The 6,195-nt window shown below is 40.8% G+C and overlaps 1 protein-coding gene across 2 annotated transcripts in view; it reads right to left on the reverse strand.

Annotated features, from left to right (window-relative positions):
• Nucleotides 1–6,195, reverse strand: part of LOC105479592 (PDZ domain containing ring finger 3) — a 239,846-nt gene that overhangs the window by 177,798 nt on the left and 55,853 nt on the right. The window lies entirely within an intron of this gene.

A 6,195-nucleotide genomic window follows, 5' to 3' on the forward strand; every position in this document is an offset into this window, starting at 1 on the left:
AGTGGGAGCTAACTGACCCTTGATATATTCATGTCCAACAGATAAAAAAGAGGCACGAGAATACCATGAACATCACCAGGGTCAGTGTTTTGTACATAGGACATCCAGTACAAGACAGGCATGAGATGCCTCTCTTAGGACACTGACCTGAGAAACCCCTGGCATTAGGAAGTGTTTCATTAGATTGGAATTAGATGTGGTTTCCAGAGTCCCTTTAAAAGAATAAAACAAAAAAGTCTCCATTCCCTGTAAACTACATACAAAGTGTATCATTACTCAGACCTCACTTTGCTTTTGGTGAAGTTGTATCACAAAACCATTCTCTCGTCCACAACTCTATATTTACCAAGGTCAGCCCCGTTAAATGCACGCCATCTACATTTTCTGGACTTCGTGTAGTGCAACTGCTTCTGAAGCTTACATAATTTGGGGTACAATGGATTCATATGGGGCCCACCCATCCCACCATCAAAGCCTGAATAGATAGCACAGCTGTCTATTCACTGAAATTTAAGGCTTTTGTACTTCATTTGGTTTTCTTCCTCTTTTTAATTTGGGGAAAGGGCAAGAGAATTCTTTACCAGAAATGATTCCAAGATACACTTCTCAATTACTTCTCACATTAAGAATGAGGTATATCTCCTTTAAGTGATACTGTCAACATAAAACATTTCTAAGTCAGTGTAACCCTTTTTTCTATAAATGGAAAATACATTTTCAGACTTTCTGGTGGTACTTATTTAACCATGGGCTGCAACTTGCCAAATTATATTTTCTTTCTTTCTTTCTTTCTTTCTTTTTTTTTTAATTGAGATTCCAGCTCTGTCACCCAGGCTGGAGTGCTGTGGTACCATCTCTGCTCACTGCAAGCTCCGCCTCCCAGGTTCATGCCATTCTCTTGCCTCAGCCTCCAGAGTAGCTGGGACTACAGGCGCCCGCCACCATGCCTGGCTACTTTTTTTTTTTTTTTTTTTTGTATTTTTTAGTAGAGTCGGGGTTTCACTGGTTCGCCAAGATGGTCTCAATCTCCCGACCTTGTGATCCGCCTGCCTCGGCCTCCCAAAGTGCTGGGACTACAGGTGTGAGACACCGAGCCTGGCCGCCAAATTATATTTTCTATTAAAAAAAAGATGAGCTGGATAAATCAAAAGCAGTGTTTAGGAGAAAGCTAAGCAGACCTGTAGAAGGAACATACCTCTTATAATCACCTTTACACAGACTAAAACCTTGTATTTTTTAAAAAGTTGCCTGTTTCCTGCACGACTGTGTTGATAATTTGGAATCAGAACTCTACTTTCTATGGCTACTATTTTATACAATTTCATTTATAAATCAAGAGATATTTGCCTGCTGTGGGCTTTTGCAAATTTCCTATGGCAAACAGATTTTTTAAATGCCTGAATTTTCTACCAGCTTATGGCAGAGTTAAGTGGTCATGACAGACACTCTACGGCCATAAATGCCAAAAATTTTACTATTGAGTCCTTAATAGAAAAGGTTTCTGACTCCTGCTCTACATGCTTATTAAACTCTTACAACATTCTATGAGGTATAATTATTATTCCAGTTTTGCACAAGAGGCAACTGAGGCCCAGAGGGGGAAAACAATCTGATAGAAGATACACAGCGAAAAGATGCAGAGGTAGGACTTGAGGCAGGCTGGCTCCAGAGCCTAGGCTCATAACCACGAGGTAACCTCTCTGTTACTGGGTGTTAGTGTAATTATAATCATGAACATGCAACCACCTTGAACACACATGTTCTCCCCTGGGCTTCTGGTCTGCTGTGAGCATGGTTGCTGGTTTAGAGGCTGTGCCTATTCTGCCCTCTTCCTGGCTCCTCGAGTTCTCTCTGCCCGAGTCATGCCTTCCGTAGCCAAGCCTGTATAATTCTACACCAAATATTCCAAATATGGGGACTGAAAGCCTCAGCTGAATGATTTAGAACAGTCACTTAACGTCTCAAAAATTCTGTCTTCCCATGTGAAAAATGTGTGTGATAATCCTGGGAGCCATGTACCTAGTTTGCAGAGCTGTTCAGACCTTAGCTGTTCTCTGCCCACCCTACCCTTGCGTCCTAGTCCCACCTTTTATTGAAACCAGCACCTGGGTCTGTTTTCGCTGACAGCCATGTGGCCTCAATTTGAGGTGTGCGACATGGGAGGGCCAGGATCTCAACCTCTGCCCCATCTACATTCCATCAGCCCCTCCAGCACCTGTAGCCAACCTCTCCTTTCAAAGCTCAACCCCCTTCCTTGAGGTTTCTTCTCCACCCTGCACTTTCTCTTGCAGATTGATGAGGCAGGTCCAATTTTCACCTGATCTACATAATCCCCTATGAGCACTGGATGGTCCAATCCCTCTGAGGGCTTTTCACTCTTCCAGGTCATTCCTGGTGCCACTCAGGAACGTTCCTTCTCAGCTTCATAAACACTATCCTTTCCCTCCCCAATAATTAGTGGTAAGCCTCATAATTTAGAACTCAGGGTCTGAAATTAGGCAAATATGAGCTAGAATGCTAACTCTGCTACTTCCAGCTGTGTGACATCGGGCAAGTCTAACCTCTAAATTCACTTTCTTCATCTGTCAAATGGGGCAATAATAAAATTATTGTGTTACAGCCAATAGCTGTAAGCATGTTGCCCAGCATATAGTAAGTGCTCAATAAATGTCAGGTAGCTGCTCTCTTATGATTTTCATGATCATCCTCATCTTCATTACCACCATCACTACCAATTTCTACATCTGCATTATCAAAGCTACCCAAGTACAGAGTGTTAAGGTAACAGTATACACAATATCAGACAGTATAGCACCATACAATACTGTATATACCACCTGTTCTCCAGGGCTTTAGGGAAATACTATATCCACCAATTTCTTTTTTTGTTTGTTTTTGAGATGGAGTCTCACTGTGTTGCCCAGGCTGGAGTGCAGTGGTGCAATCTCTGCTCACTATAACCTCCGCCTACTGGGTTCAAGCAATTCTCTTGCCTCAGCCTCCCGAGTAGCTGGGATTACAGGTGCCCTCCACCACATCCAGTTAAATTTTTGTATTTTTGGTAGAGACAGGGTTTCACTATGTTGGTCAGGCTGGTATTGAACTCCTGACCTTGTGATCCGCCCACCTCAGCCTCCCAAAGTGCTGGGATTACAGGCGTGCGCCACCATGCCCGGCCTATATCCACCAAAAATTAATGGAAGTGAACAAGTCACTTAATCTCTCTAGGCCTACATCTCCTCATCTGAAAGGAGAGAACACTGGATGAACTAACAGTTCGTGTTTCTGAATGTTGTCTCTAAGGATCAGGCTGATAAATCTGTGGTCTTATTTCACCTTCCACTGGGAAGTTGGGACAAATCCTACCGCTTTCCAAGCTGACTCTTTGTTGGAAACTATGCTTCCAATAAAAAAAATTCCCTATTCTCATAAAAGCCAGGTTTGTCTTCATTCTTCAAACCAATTCCTGAGGTTTATCCTGTGAGATAAGGATTTTTATGTCAAAGAAATGAGTCACATCTGAGAAAAGTGAAATAAACTGGATACCTTCCCTTACCTCCAGCAAAGTCAAACAGCTGAAAGTCTGAATATCCAGAGCATTCAGGTAATTAGGAAAAAAAGCAAGGGAGTAAAAACCTGAAATTTCCAGATGTGACATGATCATTGTTTGACAATTTTAAATTAAATTTTAAATTTTTGTTGTAAGAGACAGAAAGGGATATCTTCATTCAGCAACTCTGCAATTAGACTTACTTGAACCAATTTCTTTTCCTGGTTTACACAAAATGACACTTCCTCTAGTACAAGGATTGCAGAAAACCTCAACAGTAAATAGGCAGGCTCACAAGTCTCTAGATTAAAATGCAATTATAACATTTTCTCAGAATATTCACATGAACTGCGAGCACAAGATTCAACCCGTAAAATACTGAAGGAAAGTCTTTGTCCATAAAATTCTCTTAGAAAATTTAGACAGAAAATCCGAATTTACGTAAGGAACTCTGCAACCAAAGAACCACCCTTTTGTCCTGATTTTGAAAATGCTCATTATTTGAGAGCAAAAAATATGTATCCGTAAAGGGGGGTTCCAGTAGGATGAATCTGGTATGGCAATGACCACTTATTGCCTACTCATCTCTTTGCTGCCTTTCCTTTGATGGTGTGACCTGTATTTTATTTGCCCTCAGAGAAAGCGCCTAAATCCCAATTGGTCCAAGCCATTCACGGTAATTTATGGCCCACTGTAGGATTACTGGCGTGATTCATTCTGTCCAGCAAACCACTGACAAGGGGCAGTCTGTTCTAGAGCTTCTTGGAAAGCTTCTTCACACCTACAAAGACAAGAAAACGGTGTCTTGCTGGTGTCTCTGGAGACTGTCATGCCGAGATGCAATGCCTGAATCTGTGGCAGCCATATTTTGACCACGAGGAGACTACTCTGACATGCTAAGGATGACCACAAACAACTTGGATCCTTGACAAGGCCACCCAGCTCCTCAACTCACTAACCTGGGAATCACCTGTCCTTGTACCTAAAATAACATGTTTAAGCTATTTGGATTTGAAATCTCTATTACTTGTAGCCCCAGATATCTAAAGTAATAGAGTTGACCCAGTGGAAAAATATACGAGAAAAACCTAGTTATTATTAGACATGCCTTCCAAAAGTCATCCAGAACAGAATTGTTCTGCTTCACCCATGTGACACAATGTAAAAGCAACACATTTTAAGAACCTGGTAGTTTGATCAACATGGACATCTATCCTTCCTGGAGCTCTTCATAACTTTCCTGGATATTTCCACATTGAGCAGACAATGCCTTAATTATTTCCATATGTTGGACTCTACAATCTGTAAAATGGGGATTTAGGAACAAGACTTTCAAACTATATATGCATATGAGAAGGATTTTAAAAAAATAGTAACAACAAAATCTGTTTTATAAAAAACGCCAGGAACATTATTAGAAATAAAAGTTCAAAATCATGACCTGAGTTCCCAAAGTTTAAAAATTCCTCAAGGGTTTAAAGCAAAACTGATGATTAACAGATTTTATCAATTCTACTCAAGCAGAACAAGAACAAGCATTGGAATTCCTTCTAATTCAAAGCCCACTGAATTAAAAAAAACTCCCCCAAAAGCAAGTCTTATTTATCTGCCAGACATGATTCAGAGAACTCTACACATATTGAATTATAAACCTGGTTCATTTGTAAAAATGTCCTTTCATAATAATTCTCAAACCTCAAACAGCCTTCCTCTAGTCCATTTTCTGCTGTTGGAACATAGACACTCAAAGATCAGCTTAGTCTTTTAAACTTAGCTTCTATCTCCCTTCCAAACACGTTAACAAAGGGTGTCTGCTGTGTCAGGCACCACCCTAGGGCAACAGAAGTACAACGATGGGGTCCTTGCCTTCATGGAGTTTATGTGTTTTTGTTCTTATGCTGGAAACAGACTCATCAATAAAATTAAATAATAATTACCAGTTGAAAACCCAAGAAATAAAACTAGTGGCTAATGCAATAATGAAATAAATAAGGAGTTGAAGGGAAACCAGAGGTGGGAAAAACAGTTTAACTTCCAATAGAGAAATCAGACATGGCTTCCTTTGATAGGTAACAGACAAGCTACAAAGATAGGGGATTAGGGATAAGAAGGAGCCAGTCAAGGGAGGAGCCATGTGAAGCCAGGAGTCAAAAATAAATGGCTTCTTGGACCAAAGCCACAAAGCCACCTCAGGGATCTCATCTGTAAAATGGTGCAGATCATCACTAACCTGCCCATCTCCCCAGAGCTAGATATGATAACGAACAGGAAAGTCTTTTTTTAAATCAAGGTTAAAAGCCCTACAGTTATGTGCTTTTATTATAAATCTTTCCCTAAAAAAACAGGCGGCTTGAGTTGCTACAAAAATAGACACTCATTGCTGTCATATGTTTCATACTGCATCTCTCAAGCAGTAAAATTAAAACTAGTTTTGACTTGAGAAGTTTTATAGCCTTTGAGATACCTGGAGATCCAAAGGGCTGTCTCTAAACCACAGCTGAGAGTCGCTCTCCTACAGAACTGTGGTAAATGCATGTCATTACTATAATGATCAACACAAATACACACCAAAACTACCTTCCAAATATCACCCACGTGAGACAGACCGATGTCAGCAGGGGATTCCCGGGCAACTCTTTTGATAT

The sequence above is a fragment of the Macaca nemestrina genome, chromosome 2 (assembly GCF_043159975.1).
Source record: "Macaca nemestrina isolate mMacNem1 chromosome 2, mMacNem.hap1, whole genome shotgun sequence".
Lineage (NCBI taxonomy): Eukaryota > Metazoa > Chordata > Mammalia > Primates > Cercopithecidae > Macaca > Macaca nemestrina.